Source organism: Gallus gallus, chromosome 5 (assembly GCF_016699485.2).
Source record: "Gallus gallus isolate bGalGal1 chromosome 5, bGalGal1.mat.broiler.GRCg7b, whole genome shotgun sequence".
Taxonomy (NCBI): Eukaryota; Metazoa; Chordata; class Aves; order Galliformes; family Phasianidae; genus Gallus; species Gallus gallus.
The window spans coordinates 12,347,686-12,371,517 of NC_052536.1; the positions used below are offsets into that span (position 1 = coordinate 12,347,686).

Genomic DNA, 23,832 nt, shown 5'->3' on the forward strand with positions numbered 1-23,832 from the left:
CAGAAGGGAGAGCATATCCTTTCTGCTATCAAATAAGCAGCAAGCACTTATTATCAGCTAGTCAAAGCTGACTATTAGTACCTAATCTGTAAAGAGAATGGGAACACAAAGCAGAAATGTTTGCAGGGTACCCAAACCTTCTCGTCATTCTTACATAAATAAGAATGGGTCACAACACATAAAGAAGCATTTCTAAATTAAAGCATATAGTAGGTGGAATTAACCCATTCACATCTAGAAAATGTTTTTGCCCTCCAAATGCTTCTCAGTAAAGGCTTCTAGCATCTTCTTTCCACAAGCTGAGCCTTCCTTCATAGCATAAAGTTGATTTGAAAGGCTCACTCACACCAGCTTAACTGCCTTCTGTACCATAAGAACAGCAATGGATGGCAATAATCTGCAAAACATCTATACTTATGTTCTTACGCAATAAGCAGATGGTAAATAGAACATCTTTCTAACCAATAAAGTTTTAGCTGCACCAAATCCCTGACTGAAAGTCCAGCCTTTGTATAAGAGCCCTTATTATGCAGATAGGAAACACTTTCTAGCTAAGGGACAGAATATGCTTAGAACTAAGTCCACGATAACTGGAAGATACCCATTGGCCTAACACCACTTTAAAAAAATAATCCAACAGCTAATTCCTTACTGCTTACCATCAATAAAAGGCTTTAGGCTTTTTAGAAATTCGAGTTAAAGCGAGGTTCATAGACATCTAGCAGCCCTTGAACAGATCACAAATGGAACCTTTGCATAACATGAGATCCACAATAAAAAATATATATATTTACCATAATGAAAAGATGTAGCAAAATCATATCTTTCATGCTAACTGCGTCTTGTAAGCATTTACAATCTTCAGTGAGGTTTTGGTTTCTTGTTCCCTTCATTCTCTAAGATTAGGACAAGATCTGAAAGAGTGTATGACTTTTTTTTTTTAATCTCTACTGAAGTGACAGTATGATATAATCTGATCTTCCTTGCCTTATTTACCATATGACATGCGCTCAGTCCTTTTAGTCACACAGTATCTCAGTTCCAGTGTCTGCTCAAGATTCATCAGGTTTTTCTGTTGTTGTTTTTTTTTCCCCCCACACCCTTTCATTCAAAAAGCAGCTCTAAAGTACCATGATGTAATTTTAACCCATGAACTACAAGCTACTGATATGAAACCAGCGGGAGCCAGAAATTACATCAGAAAAGAAAAAATGTTTAATATTATGATAGCACCATTAGTTTGTTTCACTGTTTGTGGTTCATGTTTATCATCATTGCTTAGGCCCAGGCCCCTGCACAGAACAGCTTATTGGAGAGCAGGCTGGCACTAGACTGCAAATACCTTGAGCACTTGGAGATGGAAACTCACCTATCTGTACTTTGGCCTCTACTAAGTCTAGAAGTACTGTCTGAAAGCAGCTCTGCCTGGAAGCATGTTGGACAGGCTTTCAACTGTAGCTTTACTGACTAGCTTAGTTTTTTTTTGCAAGTGATGGTGTCAAGGGAAGTGCAGAAATGAGATGAAGCATGCTTCCACGTTGTTGTTGATCCACCTTTGTTCACTTAATACTTGCATATAGGAATTGGGACTCATCTAAAACCTTCACTTGAAATCATAATCATAGAATGGTTTGAATTCAAAGGGACCCATAAGATCATCTAGTTCCAAATTCCCTGATATAGGCAAGGACACCTCCCACTAGACCAGGCTGCTCAAAGCCCTGTTCAGCTTGGTCTTGGATAGCTCCAGGGAGGGGGCATCCACAATAATGACTAATTTCACTAAAACCTCAGGCTACTTAAACGTCTCTAAATACAAGACTAAAAGCTTCACTACTTAACTATTAAGGACTGTTGCATGTATCATTCTTGCCACACATGAGGCTTAACTGAACAAAAGATTTAGTCCATCATAGCCTCTGAGACTTCATGTCACAATATGCCACTCAAAGCACAGCAAAAAACATGGGTGAACAGGGTCATATAAGCACCTTGTAAGAAACTCACTACTAATAAACTACAAGGACTTTTTCCTTCTTTACAAGATCTAATAAGAGAATGGCCGGAGTTGTATTTTTTGTTCAGAAGATACAGTGCTTTGCTTCTAAGGCCTATATAGTTTGCCATTTACTTCTAAAGCAGTATGCCATGCATGTCCAAACCATGGCCTGCAAGCAGCCTGGCATAGCTCACAATATGGCCCCGTGTCATCAAGGCAGTGGCTTTGTGCTGGGTGTGCACCCATTGCTCAGCAACAATCAAACCACTGATATGTGATCAGCACTGTGTGTGCTGGAACCAGGGCATGGGGAAGGCATGGTGCAGTGCAGACTCTGCCTCTCGTGCTCATCACATGTTCAGTCACACTGAACTCCGTGTGTATTACACAAGGCATGCGCTTGTGCAGCTTGTTGAGAAAAATGCGATGATTGCCAATAGTAATATTTCAACCTACTTCATGGCATCTCAAAAGAAAAGAGAATCCAGAAAAAGAGATTCTGGATGAAGGAAGAGTGTTCAGTGAAAAATGGACAGATGAGTACTTTTTTGTCAAAACAAATAATATGGAACCACGGTTAATTTGTAAGGAAATTCTGTCAGTTTCAAAGATTACAATTTGAAAAGACATTATCTGCAAAAACATGCTGCCAAATTTGGTTCATATCGAGGAGTGCTTTGTAAAGACAAAATAGTGAAGCTGAAAAAAGGTCTGTCATCTCAACAAAATCTTTTTTAAAACACTGGAAGTCAAGCAGACTCTGCTACAAAAGCTAGTTATGTGGTAGCAAATCTGATTGCAAAACAATAAAAACCATTTACTGATAGCAAGTTTATTAAGCAGTGTTTGAGAAGTGTAGCAGCTATAATGTGTCCTGATTAAAAAAATGGATTTTTCTAAAATCAGTTTAGTTTGTCTCAGCAGACTGTAGCCAGGTGAATTGAAGAAACAGGAAAATCTATCAAAATAAATTTGGAGAGTAAAGCTGCTAATTTCAAGTGTTATGCTTTGGTAATAGATGGAAGTACTGATGCCACAGACATTGCTCTACTTGACACTGTGATTAGAGACATTGATTATGAAATACTGTCGCTGAAGAAACAGCATCTTTGGTGCTATTAAAAACACAATTACATCTCTTGATTTGTACGAAGCAGTGAAAATTACATTAAAATAATTTTCTTAAACTATTGTCAACATACCTGGTATAGCTATTGATGGCACCCCAGCAACATTGGTAAAAAAGAGGGACATATAAAACTAATAGAACATGATGCAATTGCCACTGGCATCTCACATTTAATGAAATATCCCTACATTTTACAATCAAAAAATTTTTGTGTGAAAGCTTCAATGATCATTGAATCATAGAATGGCCTGGGTTGAAAAGAACCACCGTGATCTGGTAGTTTCAACCTCCCTGCTATGTGCAGGGTCACCAACTGCTAGACCAGGCTGCCCAGAGCCACATCCAGCCTGGCTTTGAATGCATCCAGGAATGGGGCATCCACAGCCTCTCTGGGTAACTTGTTCCAGTGTATCACCACCCTCTGAGTGAAAAACTTCCTCCTAACATATAACCTAAATCTCCACATCTTAGTTTAAAATCATTCTCCCTAGTCCCCTCACTACCAATCCACATAAACAGTCATTCTCTTCTCCCTTCTGTTTATATGCTCCCTTCAAGTACTCAAAGGCTGCAATGAGGTCTCCCTGAATCCTTCTCTTCTCCAACCAAAGAAGACCAGTTCCACCAACCTTTCTTCATAAGTGAGGTTCTCCAGCCCTCTGAGCCCTTCTCTGAACCTGCTCCAAGAGCTCTGCATCTTTTTTCAGGCTGGGGGCCCCAGGCCTGGATGCAATACTCCATATGGGCCTCACAAGAGCTGCATAGAGGGGGATAATGCCATGCAAGTTGTCATCAAAGCTGTGAATTTCATGAAGTCCAACGGACTGAATCATTGCCAGATCCAGGAGTTCTTTAGAACTGGTTATGGGGACATCATTTACTTTTCTGAGGGAAGGTGGCTAAGTCAGGGTAAAATGCTAAGAAGATTTTATGATTTGCAAAATGCAACCAAGTCATTTATAAAATCAAAAGGAAAAATTATCCCAGAACTTGAAGATGAAAAATGGCTCATTGATTTAGCATTTTTGGTGGATTTGATCACTCATATTTAATTAAGTTAAATATGCGTCTTGAAGGCAAAAATCAATTTATCTGTGCTATGTTTCAAACCATAACAGCATTCAAAATGGATCTTAAATTATGACAAGCTCATGTTATGGCAAATAATTTAATGCATTTTGATGTTTTGACTACACACAGTTTTGTGAACAGCAAAAAAGTATATGGTCTTGCATTCAGTTTTGTTAAAGGAATTTAAGAGTAGGCTTCAAGATCAAAAAAAAAAAAATCAACCAGACATTCAACTCAAAGAAAAAATTGATCACATCTCTTTAGTAGACTTTTATAAGACTTATCTTAACAGAGAATAACATCTCGTGCTGTTTTCAAGGATGAATCACAGGAAGAGTAGTATTTCAAATATCTCTGACGAACACCTTGAGAACTCACTAAGAACTGCATCCACTTCCATTGAATCAGACACTGATGCATTAGTTTCACAAAAACAAATACCCCACTAGTTTTATGTTTCTGTTGCTCTTTCTTACATTTCATTAAAAAAATATTTTTAAAGTTTTGTTACTTACACACATTAACTATATTATATGCTTTATATGCAGCTCAAGGCAACTTTTCACTGACTGTGGCCCAGGCAAGGCAAAACGTTGGACATCTATGCAATACGGACACTGGCCAGTTCATCCAGTTTCATACAAAGCCCATAGAAACCAATACAAGTCTTTCTATTGATACCAACACACTTTGCATCACAAGCCCAATCAAGATGTCTCCTGAAGTACAGAAGTATAAAAAGGGCCTAAATCCTCTAATTAACCTGTCCTACAGAAACTGTGATTTCAACAGGACCTACGTTACTCAAAAATGAAAAGATTAGTTCTGAGTAGGCTGGTAAATCACAGTCCACTTGCAAACACACTTAGAGAAACATTTAGAATGACTTGGGTAGGAAGGGACCTTATAGATCAACCAGCTCCAACCCTCAACTGTAGACAGGGCTGCCAACCACAAGATCAGCCTGCCCAGGGCCCCGTGCAAACTGGTCCAGAGTGCCTCCAGGGAGGAGGCATCCACAGCTTCTCCGGGCAACATGTTTCACTACCTCGCTACACTCTGAATAAAGTGTTTCCTCCTAGCATCTAACCTAGTTTTCCCCTCTTAGTTTAAAAGCATTCCCACTTGGACTATCACTATCAGACAGGGTAAAAAGTCAGTCTGCCTTCCATGCTGCTGTAACGCACTCATTCCAATCCAACAGCCTGTATGTGAGGTGCAGAACCATCAGGTAGCTGGATTTCATGACTCACTGCTGATGGCCAAATTTTATGCTCAAACTCTATAAAGCAATATAAATAAAAGTGCTAAGCCTTTCTACACAGCTCTCTTTATGTTATCCTGTCTTGACACAAAGGGCCCTGTTGTCTGAGCAGTTATAACCAGTATAGAAATTTACAACTTCATTTAAGTGCAAGGGCATTCGGCACACTCCCAGGTCATTGCAAACAGAAGGACTTTGCTAAAATTCAAGAAAAATTGCTTAACACTTTTACAAAAGCAGACTGAGAATATGCACATGTAGTCATTGTGGTTCAGCTGACATGAGCCAACTTACACACACATCTGAGTTTTTAACATAAGGCTGTTTGCAATGGCAGCAGTCCCAAATGCCGTTCTTTGACCTTCCCTAATGCTGGCAGTTAACCATAGTTTTCAAATGCTGGTATAAAAACGTTTTCTTTGTATTTTCAAAGAGACCAAATGAAGAATTAATGCTGAAACTGTAGACAATTTCTAGATCTTTACAGCTTCTAGAAAGAGTTCATTGGTCCTAAACAACCTGCAACTGTTATAGTCAGCTTTCAGTGAAGATGCCTTGCCAGAATCCACACTTAATTCCTCTCTCTTCACTGACTCTGAGTTCAAGCATTCATCTTCTGCTTCCTCTTCTCTTATCACACAACTTAGGAACGTGTCCCCTTTTTAAACTGTTGAAAGAAATAAGCCCATCTATTGCCTAACTTGCCCCATCGTTCTGTGAACACTCAGAAGAAAGCACTACTAAAGCAAGGATGGTTTGGAATTGGTTTCATCTCTGAAAACATACACCACCTTATTCTCAAATCCCTTGCAAATTTTGTAGTTGCCATCATAACTGATGTGAAAACAATACTTAGATCTGGTAGCATTTTATACCTATTTTGTAGTTATATAGGTGAAATGTTCTGCTATGTGCCCATGGCTATGAGAAAACCTTGATGGCTAAGTAGTTTTACAGAGAGCTAGTCACCTGGAACAGTAAGCTACGCAACCAAAACCTTGCTTTTAAAACTCTTACATGCCTTTTGTTACAGTGACACAAGCAGATAAAAGCAGTCACAGGAACACTTACTTACATGCATAAGTGCCAGCAAAATCAGGCTCTGAGTTAAAAGAAGAATTCAGTGCATCATTTTGCTCTGTGTGAAATCTCTAGAGGATGTGTCATGGGAAACCGATAAGCAATTGCTGAACTACTAGTAGAAAGCACTCAGCAGCACATTCAGACTACTTCAAGGAAGCTGGAGTGACTCTGTCTTGTGCTCTGTACCATTGAGATCCCCTGTTTTTAAGCTACCATGTTAAATTTTGCTGAAAACTACCATGGTCTGCCTAGACAGAAGCAAATACCATGCATATGACTACATGGGTGCTGACAAAGCAGCAAAGAAGGCTAACATGCAGGAGCATCATTGCAAAACACAAACCTGGAGAGTGGAAAAAAAATGATGTAATGGTTTGCTGCTACTGTTCACTTTTTCCCTTGTTCTGAAAAGGACAGAATCTATTCCAACAAACACATCATTCAGGCAGTCTTTAGCAATGTTGTACTGTAAGTTTATCACTTTATCTACAACCTCATATCAGACAAGAGAACATTTTTATTACTGTTATTTCGTACAGATACCTCAACTACATCAAGTGATTTTTAAAAGGGCATAAGGTGTCTCCCAAAAAGCCACGTGAAGTCACACACTCTCTGATCATTGGTCCTGACATTCACTTTCTCCACCTCAAGAATGGAGAAACTCAAAGACAGAGCCAAGTCTCCTGGGACAGATAAACAAGCATATGATATTAAAATGAAGCGTGCATGTAAGTACTTTTCGATTTAGAACCAGAAAACCAAGTTTAATTAACGAGCTAAGTGTACTGCACCGCTTATAGGATGCAGACTACTTGCAGACTCTCATCCCAGCCATTCCTAAGAACTCCTTGCAACTGCTAGTCCAAATAATAGCAATTTTTGTGAGTAAAAGTGAAGTAACTTATGAGATCTAGATGCCAGCTTTCATAGAGACTGAGAAAGAAGAAACAGGTTTCTAAAACGTGGACAGAGGAAACTGAGACCAAACTATTACACAGGCTACTAAATAGCTTTAAGTAAAACCTGACTTTTTTGATTACCCGTCTTTAACTCATAGAAATTAGTTTGTCATCCGATGGAATGTTATTTAGCGCTAAAAGAATACTAACAGATTTTGTGACTGTCAGTGAGAGTCTTGGATCAAGTGCAAAGACTTCTGCTTTTCTCTACTCTACTTTCTCCACTTCCACAATGGTAGAATCCTGCTTTCTGAAACAGCGTATTCTTATGGGATACATGAAAAGTATAACAGAAGCTAGGAAAAATGTTAGCCTTTGGAACAAATTGAGATCTCTCCATCAAACAGTTCATCATCTGGTGGTCAGGTCACAAAACTAGAACGTGGTTTGCAATTTTGCCTCTGGTTTTGAGTGTCTACATTTTTTACTTACTTTAAAGATTTAACTACAGAGGTATCTCCCGCTGTATATTTGTGGAGTTCTGAGCTCAGCGTGTCCTCAGTATTCCCCAGGGAATTTAAATGACACTATCATGCAAACAACCAGCACTTAAACGCAACATGAAACTGACCTTAAGCTGATCTAACCTAACACTGCTGCAGAAAGAAATGCTTCATCCCACTCACTCTCCTTCACTGCATCACATCCCTCCATTCATCTTCTGTGCAGCAATAGGGCTGCTGCTTCAGCTTTCAAAATTGATGGAAAACCAGTTAATTTGGATTGTGGATTAGTCATCATTGGAGGAACAAAAAAGGGGACCATTTTCAATGGAAGCTTGCTGTTAGTTTTAATGCAATGTGGAAATGTATCTTCTTTACCAGGGTTTATAGAATTTCTCTATGTAATTGGCTCTGTCATATCAGCATGCATATTTTAAAACCATGGGTGAGCAAGTATTAAATGAAATTCAATTCCTTTGTTACGGCATGCTATTTTTGTCAAAATCTCACATTTTATCAAAGAGACCAAACCTCAAAAAGAACAGTTAAACACCAAGTTTTCCAACAGTTTTCCCACTGAAAAAGCAGAAGCGTTCTTCCAGCAGTTAAAAAGCCAAATCAACTCAGACCGTTACATAAGATACAGAGGGCTATCCTAGTGAACATTTGCAACAATTGCTTGAAATTCTAATCTCACTCTTAACGGATGTATCAGCTGGTGATTTAGAAAACTTCCTTACATATTAAAAACTACGACCAATATTGTTTTCCGTGCACAGAGATAAACATCCTGCTCAAGAATATGATCTCCTATTTAAAAACAAAACCAAACATAAGGAATAAAAAGCACTCAGTATGGTTCCGAGACACATATGTGGCTGCATTGCATATTCCCTGCCTACACTGACAGTGTGGGAGCTCTGTTAGTCATCTAATGCGCATATTTGCTTGGCACAATGCCTTATCCTTCTTATGCAGGTAAGAAAGATGATCATCACTTCATTGTATTTTTACACCTTCCTTGCACATCCATCCTATGGTATGACCAGGTCTTCACAGTTAAATTACAAACTTCAGGAGACATATCACCTCAAGGTACAGCCCAAAGTCTAGAAAGCTGTTAAGTAAGTGTGAAGACAAGGACGGCATTTTAAATTCACATTGCTTAGACATTTTTTGGTGGGACCTAGCAAAGTGTTTATTTTCAGAATAAGGACCTTCTTTGAACAGTAGCATTTATTTTAGTTAAATAATAATTTAGTTTTTCTTTGGACACCAACAGAGGCCCTTTTACCATCTTAAGGGGCAATACAAGTTCTTAGTTTGCTTTAACTGTCCTTCTCTGCCTCCGTTCTATACAAAGCTGGAGCAGAATCTGAATTTACTTTTCAATTAAGGCTATCATAAGATCTCCTTGACCAAACTACAGCAAGATACCTGGTACGTTCACAAAGATCTTATTCTTCCAGCATCCCAATTTTACTTAAACCATATATAACCACTATAAGAAGGCATGCCCTTTTAATATCAAGGATGAAATCTGAAGAGGAAAGGAGGGAAGCAGAATCTCCAGGCATCTTGATACTGCCAGGCCTTAAAGGAGCAGCACTTCTATCTTCCCCTCCCACTGGCGATGGATGCTGAAAAATATTTCACTCTGAGATACTTCATGTTACAACCTATTTTGTATAAAATTAACATTGTGCATATTCAACTCCTTTCTGACACACAAGGGGAGCAGTGCTTTGAGGGGAGGTAGTTCAGGTTGTTTCTTAGATAACTCAGTGGTGAATCCACTCAAAATTGACTACTATATTTATGTCAAGAAGTCTCACAGTGTACCTCTTTATTGCAGAAACTGGCCAGGCCAGCCTTCAAGGGCAGTTTAGGACTGCCGTGCAGGAACTCTTCTAAACCCTTCCCTGCACTTTTAAGTACCATAGACAAGATGTCTGTGATGTTTATGCTCCAGAGACATGCGAGTTTGAATTTCTGAGCGCTGCAGTACTTTGGTAATAACATCTCCTTATTGCAATCTGTAGGTTAGTACTTAGCCAAAGGGAACAGCTTTTGACAAGCAGGAGTTCAAAATATGCAGGGTCTACTCTGATCTAGTGGAGCTCTGCCTTTAAGTTCCATGATGGTAAAACAGAAGAAATATGTGGGAAGCATCCACTATAATCAACCGTCTCAAGTTAATTAGCAATTAATTTAGTGAGCTACTAAAATCTAGCAAAAATGAACCCTGAGAGATTCTGGTCACAGATACACTGATGTAAATCTAGATTAACTCCTAGAGAGAATATCAATCTCCATGACAGTTACTTCAGATTTACATCTAGCTCCTCTGAATTTGTGCACTTGTTTTCACAGCCGTGTGGGAGATCTGTCTCAACACAAATCAGCTCGGCTCTCCTGCAGATTCTACAAGGTGCACAGAGTTATATTTCTGTAAAAATCTAACCTCAGTGAAATGGGAAAATTAAATTCTCTGCTCTGATGAAACCTCAGCCTCCCACATAGCAGAACAAGCAGCTACAAGTGGTCATAATATTCTCCTCAGCAACCCATCTTAGGGCAATAAGGATAATTTCTTCCAGTGCATTTAATGAAAATCAGAAAGCACAAAAATTACTACATTCTTCTGCCTAGGACTCTTAAGAGGAGCATTAAGAATATGAGATCCACAGAAGCATGTGCACAGGTTTGAGTCCAGTCTCAGAACTCTACCAAAATCCAAGTCATAGAATAACAGAATGGCTCAAGTTGGAAGGGAACTTTAGCCCATCCAGTTTCAACCCCTGCTGTGGGCAGAATTGCTGGCCACTAAATCAGGCTGCCTAGTGCTCCATCCAGCATGGCCTTGAGCATCTCCAGAGGTGAGGCACCCACAAATTCTCTGGCCCCGCCATCCTTTTATTCAGCTTCCCTAGGCCCCTAGTAATTCTTCACAGAAGAATTGTTCTAGCCCTCTTTTTCATGGCCTAATCTGGACCTGCTCCAACAGCTCCACATCCTTCTTGTACCAGTTCTGGGTGCAGTACTGCAGGTGGGGCCTCACAAAAGGAGAGTAGAGAGGACAGTCACCTCCCTTCCTCCCATCCACTCCTCTCTTGATGAAGCCCAGGATACAGATGGCCTTCTGGGCTACAAGCGTACATTTCTGGCTCACGTTTTGCTCACCAGAAACCCTAAGTCCTTCTTCACAGGGCTGCTCTCAATGAGTTCTCCTTGTCTATACACACCCAGGATTGCCTTGACCCCAGTGCACCACCTTGTACTTGGCCTTGTTGAACCTTCTTAGGTTCACATGGGTCCAGTTTTCAAGCTTGTCCTTAAAAATCAATTTTCTATACACATGAAGGAGGTGACCATCTTCCGGCCATTAGCATTGCAGCAGGTGACACACATTGCAGCTGCATGTAAGAAATTTGATATGAAAAAGATAATCACTTTCCGCCACACAGTCCTTCCAACCAGCTCCTCTCTGGTCTGCATCCCCATCTGTAAAACCACCACTTCCTCCTCCCTTTGTCTCTTAAGCAGGATTAAAATGACATAATGCTTCTTCCCACCCACACAAATTTCAATCCAAGTAATGCAACACTGCTTATGAAATTCTAATTCAGGTAAGCAAACATTTGTATGTTTCTGGATGAGGCAGAGCACAGGCCATAAATAACAAAGGTCAGAAAGAGATCACATGCCACGTCCAAGCACTGTAATTCTCAATTCAACATGATTCCAGAGAGCTTGCCAAATGGTCTGTGGAAACACTACAGAAAAATGCACAAAGACACTTTTAGTAGATAGATTAAATTCATTAAGAATTCTTTGCATCAAGCTCATTTGCATGACAGGTTTTTTTCTGAAGCAAAATAATCTCCCCATACCAGTCTAACTTTGACATTATCAGAGGTATTCATGCCTTCATTCTATTGTCAGTTATGTTTGCACTGCAGATTCTAACTGCCCCAGCTAGTTTTATCCTCTGTGTGAAACAGGCTATCTGAAGGAGACCAGTATCTACTTGGTATTCCTTCATGCCTTGATGTAAGTGGGATTGACAGGGTCTCTCAAGATGATCCAGTAAGCTCACAGCATGTTCTTCATCCATTCATAAAGATGTTGCAGAGCTCTATTTTAGATTTATTTCACTCTCATACACAAAAATCACTCTGAAGACACCTTTTCCATTAAACATTAGTGAGGATTCATGACTCTCAGCACTAATCCTCCATCAAAACAGCCTGATCAGCTCATGAGCAAGCATCATGCTAGCAAAGCATATGGCAAGAGGAAAGGTAGCCAAAATTTTCATGGCTCCTAGCATTTGCAGAGTTCAAATAGCGTAAGTCAAGTACATTCACAAGTCACTCAACCTGCAGTAGACTGCACAGAAGGACATGCCAACACTAAGTTTTTGTTCTGGATAGCACTGTGCAATTTCAAAAAAAATTAAGCTACTTCTGTGGTCAGTACTACTAATTTTGGTGAGGAGTGTATTTTGTGTCTATAAAATAGCTTCACAAGGGACAGTGAAACACTTCAGACCCACTCCTCCCTGCAAGCCCAAGAGCAATTAAATAGACAAGTGGTCCAGTTTTACAAAAAAAGTTTAGTTCTCTCTCAAATGTTTAAATCAGGTGGCTGGAAAGTATTTGAGAACCAACAGGCTGAAAACAAAATGGTAAATTTTTAGCGTGTCACGCTTTGAAAGTTAGTACACAACAGGTAGGTAAAGACATATGAACTCACCTACAAATGCTCATTATGTCAGAGTAGAGTAGGATGAGTATTCTAAGCATAGCTATTCCAGATTTATACTGCATCAGTACGTGAAGTTATTTAGAAACAGCTATTGCACAGCGAAGTTACATGGATAACCTGTAAGTACAGGCCACTGAAGTATGCCACAAATAAAAGTAACTCAATATTTTTCTGAGAAGACAATCTAGCTGCCAAACATACTAAAAATAAAGTAAATTCCATAGCATCCTATAATGCTAACCTCCATTTGTACAAAACTCCTGGGCAGAAATAGAACTAGGATTTTGTTTGAATCTTAGATGTGTTTTCTGAACTTAAGTGATCTTCACCAACACGAGACACTAAATTGATGTGTTACTAAGAGCTGATTATGAATAACCTATTTAATTTCTAGAAGACTAACCGGACACTGAAAAGACAGACAAAGCAATCTGCATTTGGACTGTATCTTGGGGATCTCCCCACCTGACTAAGCTTCTTGTCTAAAATACTGCAGAACAATAAAAGAGATACATGTATATATTTACTCCTATGTCTTTCAAAGAAAAGAAAATAAAACAGTCTCACCTTATGGGAATCAGAATTCCTTTGTACAGTATCATGAGATAGACTAAAAGCTGAACTGCGTGCCAGTTTGCAAATTGTCATTAAATGTTTAGGATGCTGACCCACCAAGGAGCATACTGCACCCTAGAGAGCCCTTCATTAATGATGTCACATTTGCAATAGGCTAGTTAAGGTTGTTTCACCATTTACATTATAAATCCCTAGTTATATGTCAGCAAAATAATCCCAAAACTTATTGAGTGTGGTGCAGGCTGAATCCTTGAGATGGTAAATGCCCCTGACTCTAACCTCAGTGGGAATTCCTCCCTTTCTATAAACAGGCTGAGTTGTTAGCACAGAAAGTTCTTAAGATGTATTTCCATCAGAGAGCAGACAATTGTCTATTATTTTGTCAAATGGCATAGTCCTGTAGGCTAAGTAGCCTACTTCTCAAGTTGAATTCTTCCAGTCTTGGGGTGCCCACACACCACTGAAGGAGGCAGAACCAATTATCCCAAAAGAGTGAATGCAGCACCACAAATTATAGGTGCACCACTGCTGTATGCACTTCAGCTATTGCTGTCACAGCCTTAGAGATTAATGAGTTCTCTAAGGAATATACAGATGTAGTACTCAAAGCAAAGGAAGCTGCTGCCAATACTGTTCTCTTCTCTCTGGTTACTTCAAATCACTTCAAAATAGAGTAACAGCTTTTGCCCCACAGCAGAGTATCACAATCCTTTCAGACAGAAAACCACCAATGCTAGAGTGCACAGACCTTGATGTTTTACATCTTGCATAGAACCATCATATAAATCCAATCTTCTTCCCTCCATGTGAGATATTCCTGCCACCAAGTTCAACACGAGGAAGAATTCAGCTTCATTTTGGGATACCCTTCTCAGATTTTCTTGAACCAAGTCTTTTTTGAAGATGCTAAACACTGCATGGAGATAATGACCTCCATATAATTAAAGGAGTGCTTACACTTACTTGATTTCTCACTTTTCTACTCAGTACTTGACAACATGCTCACAGACACTATATGACACACATGCAGAAACAGTGGTCAACAATGCCGTTTATGTCAAGTCCCTTCTTCATGGAACTATCTCGCAAGAAAGGGCTTTGCTTCTGCATCGTATTCCTTAAACATGAATGTCTGGCAGGTGTAGAGGGGAGTAGAAATACCAGTCACTGTCTAGCCTTTATGTTACCAATGCACACAAAATACGTTGAAAAGAAATGGCTTCAAAAGATTGCCTTCCAATCCCTTTGTTTCCCAAAAAGTATTCCCCACATTAACCAGTGTCACAGACTTATTCTGACTGCCAAAGGCTTAGAAATCCTCAAACAAAATAGATTAAGCACTCAGAATTATTATCAATTAACATCTCCTAAATGATGCATAAAATATTACTACAGCAGAGAAGCTTTAAAGTTTATACCAATGTAAGGTGTGAGACCAGACTCCTACAAGGAGCAACTGAAGGAACTGGGGCTGTTTAGTCTGGGGAAAAGGAGTCTGAGAGGAGACCTTATTGCTCCCTTCCAACTTCCATAAGGTGCTTACAGCAGAGGGGGGTTGGTCTCTTCTCAAAGGTGACAGAACGAGGAGAAATGGTCTCAAGTTGTGCCAGGGTAAGTTTAGGTTGGATATCAGGAAACACTTCTTTACAGAAAAGGTGGTTAAGCACTAGAATAGGCTCTTCAGGGAGGTGGTTGAGTCATCACCCCTGAACGTGTTTAAAAAAAATGTCTGGATGTGGTCCTCAGGGACATGATTTAGTGGAGGGTTGTTAGAGTTAGGGTAGTATGGTTAGGCTGTGGTTGGACTTAGTGCTCTTTAAGGTCTTTTCCAACCTCAGCAATTCTATGATGCTAGGACAAGGGACCATTGTAATGTAAATGACTAAGACTTGCAATAAAGGCTTTAAATAACCTGACTTGTCAGGAGGATCTCAATACTACTCACCTCTAGCTTAGGTAACTTAATGAAGATCAGCTACTAGAATCATGCAGCAACTGAAGAAAAGAAAGACGACAATCACAGGCAGGTAGACACAGTGTAAGTTCAGTATTTCAGTAACTTACCTAGAAACAGTTGGATGGATCAGTACAACTGTTTCTGGGATCAATAGTAGCTTTAAGAAGAGAATTCTGAACAGCTACTGCAACCTGCTAATTAAGAGAGGATGACATCCATACAAACTGGTTGCAAAAGATGAACAAAAACCAGAAGCAGGTTTTACATATGCTACCTGCAGTGGTGACCACCAGCTCATTTCAATTCATGATAAAGTTCCTTCTAAACAAGATGTCAGGTTCCATCCCATTCTGTCACCCAGTACTGACAAGGAAATACCAGTCAGCTCATTCTCTGCTAATAATATTCTAGCCTCTAAGACGCATCATCCCAAGGATACTGAATGTCATAAAAACAAAGTTTAACACAAGCACTCCTCTAAAGGGATTTTTTTGTTCCAAATTTAAGTGAGGTCTACAATTCCCAATACTGTTACTGGTATTTAAAGCTCTAGAAGACTTATCAACTTTTAAAACTTCCTAGAAATTCTTATCCCTCCCACAGGCACTGAGAACCTTGCTTAAAGACAAACACAAAACATGTTGTAGATAAAAGGGCTGAAGAAATAAACAGAACCACAGAATCAAACCCTAATTTAAGTCACAATATTTCCCCAATTCAGTAGCTATAAAAAAACACAGCAGAACAAACAAAAAGCCACCAAAGCTCATTTTCCCCAAGGTTCAGGTTAGTTGGCATGTCATCTACTGTGTGAATGCAACACATAAGGACTAGGAAAAAAATACCAATATATTTGAGAGAGTTGCACGCAATAATTTCTATATAATCTTGGTAGATCACATCATTACACATTGTTCTCAATTATCTGGGGCATGTTCATCTTCCGGTCATCACACATTGAACCCCTCTGTTTTTTTCCTTATTTGATAGAGGTAATTAGTTCTCCAGTGGTTTTGAACTTCATTATAACTTTTCCCAACCCTAGCTTGGCTATTTGTTTCTGCTGAGACTCTCACTTGCCATTGATTTTATGCTAAATACAGAATACTCCCAGCTAAGCTCTTCACTGGATTTATTGGTAATGTGATGCATCTTCAAATAGTACTAACATAGATGACAATATAGCTTCCAGAGAAAAGCACCTATCTTCATACTTGGGACAATATGAAACAGAAACTGCTAATCTGCTAATCTAAGAAAATGCGATGGACAAAGAAGGCACCTTGGTTTGAAACCTTTGTGGCAGAAGCTTATCGAGCTCTTTGTGAGACAAAGAAACACATAGCTAGAAGATATGACAGGCCCAAATGGAAAGAGCAAGAGCCATCGTCTGAGCAGCAGAGACTGGTATAGTTTGAAAAAATTAAGCAAAAAAAATTCCATGGACACAGCCAGGTGACTCTACAGTCCACTGGAAAAAATACCTAGATTTAAGCACAAGAAGTCAGCTTCGAGATCTGCTCTTAATTTCTACTTCAATTCAGTATCAACAACCCAGAGAGTAAGCAGGGTACCTTCATAAAGCAAGTTCCCAAATGACAGCAGGCACTATTCCATCTAGCTTTGGACTTCCTACTGTCTCCAGTGTCATCAGCAATCTCACAGGTACAGATTTACAAATCCACCACATAAATCTGTATCAGTAGGCTGTGACAGAACACACTAAAGCCACAGGTAGTGTCTTCTGGACCTGATCTTTAAGGTAACTTGCCCAGCAGAAAAGAACCTTTTCCACACCCTGGGTACACAGGTAACTGCCTCTGCTCTCCAGTACTATGCCTGAACCAGTATCTCACCACTGACAATTTTTGGATAATGTTTAAGTCATACCCAGGATTAACACAGAGCATCAGTTCTCAATTTAATTTAATGCATACAAATATAATGCAATGTTATCCATTCAAGGATAACAGACTATGAAAACTGAAGTTCTGAGCTGCACAGAATATGCTGCAGATAATACATTGCTGCTTAATTGCTGGTTCTCTCATTATCCAGCATCACTACAAAACTATACAGCAGTGAGCCTCCATTTGTGATCTGCTGCCCACTGACAACATGCAGAACTATGGCAAACAGCCAGCACTATATTCAGCAGCAAGCTCTACTACAATTTTCTACTACATTGTTTCCAACCAGGAGTTTGAGGGACAAGAGTGCTGGGAAGCATACAGAAAATTCGAAGGAACAATGACTTTTATTTTTTCCCCCCCTAAACAAGTCTAGGACATACACTGCTTTGCATGCCATTTTAAGTTCAAAATAATTGAAAATTAACAAATAGCAGTGCCTGCTTCTATTGAAAATTACACAGTTAAGGAGCCAGAGATGTTATAAAACTTTACACATGCTTGTAATAAACTTACCACAAAGAATAGAGCTCATAAAGGTCTGAAAACACAGTTTAAGACAATAAATAAAAGGCTAAAATATGCACAGAATTTGGCACCCAACTGTTCACATGTATCAGGGCAAGTTAGGTATTATGCATCTTCCCCTCTAACTTAAAGAAAACGTCAACTATTTTAATTACATGGCCCTTCTAAATGAAGCACAGTAACAACGGTGAGCAGAGTAAAGTAGCCATTACATGCTTTTCGGCCATGGGATTTGTTACAATAATTCACAGATCTCCCAACAGTTTCATAACAATGTAGTCACATCTGCAGTTACACAGAAATGATCATGTCTGTGCCAACATTTTATCTTATGAATGTTTTCAAGCTCTGATTACCATATTTAGAAGAGAACTGAAACAAACCAATTAAGTTATTCCACCTCTCTGGTTTGCTATTCTCAAACTTAAGGAGAAAATGCTTTGGTCAGAGTAATGGAATGGTGGCTGTGATCCATACTAGCAAGGAATGCTTTGCTCCTAACAGAGAGGTTACCAGTCCAGAGCTTGGCTGTATCCATGCACCATTAGTGAGATGGAAGATGTTGGAACACACACTTTTGGAGTACTGAATGGCAGATGTTTTGTAAAAGAAAATAAATAAATCTACCTGTACTCAACACGCCAAGGTACAGGAAGGAAGCAGCAAATCTCTGTTCTTAAAAATAAAGGGACTCTGTGGAACCTTCAGAAAAATGTACTGACAGGAAAAAAAATTCTTTTCCCACAGTCTCTGGGTCATGCTAGAACAAAAAATAAGTTTGTTTACAGGTATGTTTAAAAAAGCATACAAACAACCAAAAACAGAAGTGTAATTCGGTGAATTAACAATAAATTCAAAAGCAGCAGCAGCATCTGTCCAAGGGAACTCCTCAAATAACGTCTCTGACCACTGATGAGAGGTTGAAACAAGGTGCCAGGCTTCGCCTAATTGTCCCTACCTACACAGCATGGCCTAAATCTTACAAGAGTGGAGACAAAATTTCAACATGGTAAGGACACCCATGGCCATTAGCAAGCCTGCAGGAATCTACCTCGTTTATCATTCATTTTATGAAAGTGTGCACCTGTACCCAAAATACTACTGAGATGTAGACTGGCATGAATTACTGGGAAACAAAGGGAATGTACTGAGGCTAGTTTACCTATGTAACTTTTAAGCAGGCAGCTACTCAAGAACAGAATTCTAAGAGTAACTTTCTAAAGTAACTGCATGAAAAAAGTTTCTGGTGCTTGCAAGTTGTCATGACTGTTGCATGACAACTGTCAGCTTACACTCCATGGACTGACTGTGAGAAACTGATTTTCAGAGACCAGCTGGGAGAAGTGAGCAGACTCAATGGACTGTGCTGTTCCTCAGCACCTTTCTCAACCTCTCTTCTCCCAGTCCTCTTATCATACACTTATGACAACCATTCTGCACAGAAACCTGGCTACAAAACACAACTTTTCTTCAAGACTGAAATTAGGCAAGCTTCTGCCTGACAAAAAAAAAAAAAGTTTGTTATTACTGTCCTTTTAACACAACTCAGCTTTTTGAATCCTGTCTTCGAGATGTATCCAAAGCTGTATAACCTGCTATTATACTAGAAAATCATGTATTATTTGTTTAGCTATTATACGCCAATGCAGCCTTCCCCTTAACTCACATCCTTAAGGAAGTCTATAATGCTGTTTGTTGCTAAACATCTCCTGCCACTGAAGCAGTGAGAAGAGAAAGAAGATAGCAATTGGAATTATCTGCTTTTACTGACCACATATCACCCGTAGTGCAATGGAAAGCACAGCAATGGCAGCAGAGTAGGAAGGTCCGAGGCTACAGCAAGTGAGGATTTACTCAAAGGCAGAAACTGTAGGTACCAAAAAAAAAAAAAGTTGCTTACCTGCAGAAGGCCTCAGGTATGCAGGGATCTCCAGCAAGATCACCTTGCCTCCACTGCCAACCCTTAAATGAGGGCTGGGAAGGGGTGGATCCTGGCTCCACCCCTTCTGATCACTCAGGTGCACTGCATACATCTGAGCTCCTCTGGATTGGCCCTGCCTTCCCACCAGGTGCTCAATCACTGCTTCAGGCCATGACCTACCATTTCTGCTACATCATCTATGATAAAAATACTTATTTACAGCACCTGTAAGATACAGTTCAGAACAAAGACCCCCCACTATGCAAAATTCTTTGCTTACTTTTTCAGCAGTTTTGCTTTCATACAATTCCTGAAAAAGCTCTTTGCATCTTCACAAAATGTTGCACTTTATTTCCTAACGAACTCTAACATGCCATTAGAGACCACTGACACTGCAGGTGTTACACACAGAACATGTTCTCCCATTGAAGGGGAGCAGCAACTATCCGCAGGGAAAAAAATGAGTGTTTGTCTCAGGGTAGAAAGTGCTAAGAATGTTATTTTCTGGAGTGAGAAGTTAAGGAAAAAAAATGCAATAAAGCCTCATTCTGAAAGCAGCAAAATGGACAGACTGGTATACAAGCAACTGAATTTCGTGGTGCAGTAAACTTCAACTTAAAGAAGAATCCACAAGTAACATTTAGTAGTAATCGCAGCCTCAGGAATTAAGGATTTCCAGTGCAGCTTCCTATAAATAGTCCACAAATGACTCAGTTTGGGAAGGCAAAACATTTCATTACAAATAGCCTGGAATCTGTAGCCAAAGCCATTCCTATAATCCTGGTCTCTGCTGAGTCTAGTGAGATTAAGAAGTCACCAGCACTCCAGTGGTTTGCCTATGCCTTCACTGCACACAAGGCAAATTACCAATTGGAAGTCAAAGCTTTAAAACACCAGACGCAGCTAGCTTGGTATTAAAGGGTTATTAAGTCTCTAGAACAGACCTGCGTGTGAAGTAATGTCAGAGATAATTCTCTAATAAAAGTCATGTTCTGAATTTCCATGTGTATTGGTTTATACTACCTTGCAAGGCTTACTGGTTCCAACATGAGTGGGAAATAACTGTGATACTGATATTCAAGTTGCTAATAGCACTAGTTAGAATTGGAATGGCATAAAATGGATTGGTTATGGCTCCTGTTGAGTTATGTTTGGTATTCACAGAATCACCTTCCAGAGACCAATAAAAATGCTCTGTACTGCCAGCTGACTGTCTGCAAGCACATCTAACATCAGTGTTAAATGTGAGATGAAGAATGATTAAAAAAAAAAAAAAGATTTACCTCTTCAGGAAACCATTAACTTTTCCCCACATAAGACAAAATAGCTCCTCCTTGGGCAAAATTAGGTTAGACTCCAGTCGTTGACACAGAACCATATGGATTCTCTGGATTAGAAAAAGCAACTTCAAGCTCAGCCTTCAGAGACTCAGATGTGTGAATACTTCTGCTGTACTACTAAGAGGTGTGAAATGTTTAAGTATCTAAAGACAAACAAGAAAATAACGTGCAAGACAACTTGGCTCAGAGAAGGAAAACCCTACTTTGAGACCTACGTTGAGAAGAGGGAAACTGAGGCCTTCTGAAGAAGGAAGCATCTAGCTGCAAGGAACACTATGAACTCAGTGGCGTTGTTGGTGTTTGGCTTTAGTTTGTTGTGTGGGGTTTTTTGTCAGGAGCACGGCCTCCAGAGTGAAAGACAGAAAACTGAAAGTGAAGATCCCTGTCTACCTCTGTTTGCTTGGCTGCAGTCAGCATACAAACTGTGGGATCTACCTTAGTAAGAATCAGCAGGTGCTAAACACTAGGACTCACTGGCCCACTAACAGACATCTGCGTGACTAAAGGCCAGTGGAAGGAACCCAAAGCACTGACTGGGAGATATGTAGGAGCAATAAAAAACATTCCACTTCTCTTCACCCTCTCCTTGAAGTGAGGTATGCATTCATACAAATGATTTCACCATCTGAATTCATTTAAGTTGTTCCCACAAATCAGGAGATAACTGAACTATACAGTTAGGGTGCTCCTTGTGGCTGCTGCAGTTTTCATGGAAATAAATAAGAGGCATTATTTTTGGAGCAACTGATGTGTATGTTCAGCAGTATGTACACAAATAGTTTAACTCTCTATTAAGAAGCTAGTAGCATGCTTCTGTTTATATAAATATATAACCAAGTATGAGCAAACTTACTGTTAGTAAACACAAATGGTCCTGCAAGATTTAACCGAGTCAATTTGGGTGCAAAGTTTCAAGTTTCTCCTTTTAAGAATGCCCGAAACAATACGGGTATGTTATGGGAGAGGAAAACTGACCCAAAAAGAAGTATAGATGAAGTAATTAAAGGTTACCAAAAGAATCCAAATGACTTCCCCTTGACAAAACCGTTGCTTTCTAGAACATTTTTAACTTTAACTTTTGTCACAACTGTAGAGTGTTTTCATTCACAGGCTAACACTAAATTTCTTGTAATACTTCTTTGACTTTCTTTCTCAATGATATCACTGGTCCCGCAGCACGCATACTCTAATGACCAATACTTCAGAGACTGATACAACAAAACCCATTGTTTACAACATATGTATTACAAAGAAAATCTACAATACTTGCTGATATTTCCCCAAACATCTACAAATCTTTTAAGAAGTTTCAGAAAGAATTTCCTTCAAGCATCCTGTTTGTTACTTTGCAGACGTCAAGAACCCGCAACGTCCCATGTCTTGTTCCTTTACCACTCATTTTAAGCAATCTTACACTTTACTGACTTAAAATCAGTGACTAGTGTTACTTCAGCATCAGTTTTGCAGTATCTAGTTCTTAATGGCACATCACAGGCAGTATTTTTAGCTGGAGTCCTTGAAAAGGCACACAGAGAACTTGTGGGATCAAGGTAGACAGACTGATTTCTAATTCAATAAATACGTATTTCAAGAAGTAATCAATTACCCATCTCTCTTCTTCACTATTTATAAAAATGCATCGTTACCTGAACAAACAGCAGTAAAACAACTGTTCTACCATTATTCACCATACATAGATACAGTACAAACAAAGGAGTGGATATTAAGAGGACATTTAACCTAGACTTCAGACACTGGTTTTACAGATAAAGATATCTACCTTTACAAAAGGACACATGCTTTAAGGATTTTCATGCTTTTGTTACAATCCATCTTGCATTTGTTTTGTTTGCTTTTTTCCCTCTCCTCCAGGTTTAGATGCAATTTTCCCAACTTCTTCAATGATACATGGCTATACTATAATTTATGTCTAAGAGTTTAATGTGGGACAACTGCTAGAAGAGTAATCATTATTATTTCATCTTCTACTTCTTGTTCTGTAGAAAGGTGTGCATGTTTAGCAATTAAGCTTGGTAGTTAATATTAGTAAATTTACATACGTAAATTAGTTCTCCATTTCTCAACAAAAACATTATTTCCTGCATCTCTCAGGGTCACATAAGAATAAATGACAGGATTTGCTCTCTGCCTACTTACAAATAGAAACACACTCTGCAAGACTGCTTATTGCATTTACAGTTTCTTAAAAGAGCTGTGATGAAGGTAAAAGTAAATGGAAACCTGAGATGTGATTCTTCCACTCTCTGAAGTAGAAAGAAACTAAGTTTGTTGGACTTGCAGTTTCTAGGAAAATATCTACTAATATTGATTTTCCTCCCCAGTTTTAGTTACCTATCTCGCATCTGAGAAGTATAGTGTTATTTTTGTATTTAATATCATAGAGCAACCACGTGATGCATTTTAAGTGTAATCCGCATTGTCAGTATTCTAGCTTCCTGACCTCACCTGTTCCCTATTGACAGATCTCTATACTGCAAAAAGTCTCAGTCATAACAAACAACTTTGCAAAGTTATGGAAAATTCACATGAAATATTTTGTGTGTTTCATGGCATTGATGATTTCATGATCAATGGCAACTGCAGATTCCAAACAACCTTCTGCAAGTAAACCAGTTCATTAGGAATACAGAGTTTCAGAAATGGAGACTCCTTTAATAGATTCAGCCATGTTGTTAAGTTTACATCACTACTTTCTGGATTTCCTAGTAGTTCTAAAAACAAAGTAGTGAAAAATGATGGGTGCAGACCTCAGGCTCAACAGAATGAATCAACTCTACTTTCTCTCATGGAAAGGGATTCAATACACAGCTGTGTAGAGAGAGTATCTGACCCACCAAGGGAAACCTAATTTGGTCATA

General features: G+C 39.3%; 1 protein-coding gene across 13 annotated transcripts in view; it reads right to left on the bottom strand.

Annotated features, from left to right (window-relative positions):
- Positions 1 to 23,832, bottom strand: part of PTPN5 (protein tyrosine phosphatase, non-receptor type 5) — an 89,055-nt gene that overhangs the window by 61,836 nt on the left and 3,387 nt on the right. For 2 of the 13 annotated variants that reach the window (XM_040701380.2, XM_046942027.1), the window contains exon 3: positions 15,243 to 15,292. The exons of the other annotated variants lie outside the window; for them this stretch is intronic. The gene's annotated coding sequence lies outside the window, so the exon portion shown is untranslated. The remainder of the gene's footprint in view (positions 1 to 15,242; positions 15,293 to 23,832) is intronic. 13 annotated transcript variants of the gene reach the window in all.